We start from the raw sequence: 237 nt of genomic DNA on the forward strand, positions 1-237 counted from the left end.
CAATAAATCTTCCTTGCATCTAAAAGTGACTGGTGCCCATCTGTTCACATTGCTCCACTACTGCCGAGGACAAGGCCGAGGTCACATCCTAGCCCACCCTACCTATGGGGGTTCCCTATATTTCCGCTACACATGCATGCAAACCAACAAACAAATCTAATGCAAGGCCCACAAAGCATCATGTGTCTGCCAGCTCCTAAGTTGGGCTGAGTACCCTGTGCTGTGACCCCCTCCCCC

The 237-nt window shown here is 51.5% G+C and overlaps 1 protein-coding gene across 1 annotated transcript in view; it reads right to left on the reverse strand.

Annotated features, from left to right (window-relative positions):
* ALPL (alkaline phosphatase, liver/bone/kidney) overlaps positions 1–237 on the reverse strand; it is a 19,022-nt gene that overhangs the window by 9,373 nt on the left and 9,412 nt on the right. The window lies entirely within an intron of this gene.

The sequence above is a fragment of the Nanorana parkeri genome, unplaced genomic scaffold (genome assembly GCF_000935625.1).
Source record: "Nanorana parkeri isolate BGI_ZX_2015 unplaced genomic scaffold, ASM93562v1 scaffold2889, whole genome shotgun sequence".
Lineage (NCBI taxonomy): Eukaryota > Metazoa > Chordata > Amphibia > Anura > Dicroglossidae > Nanorana > Nanorana parkeri.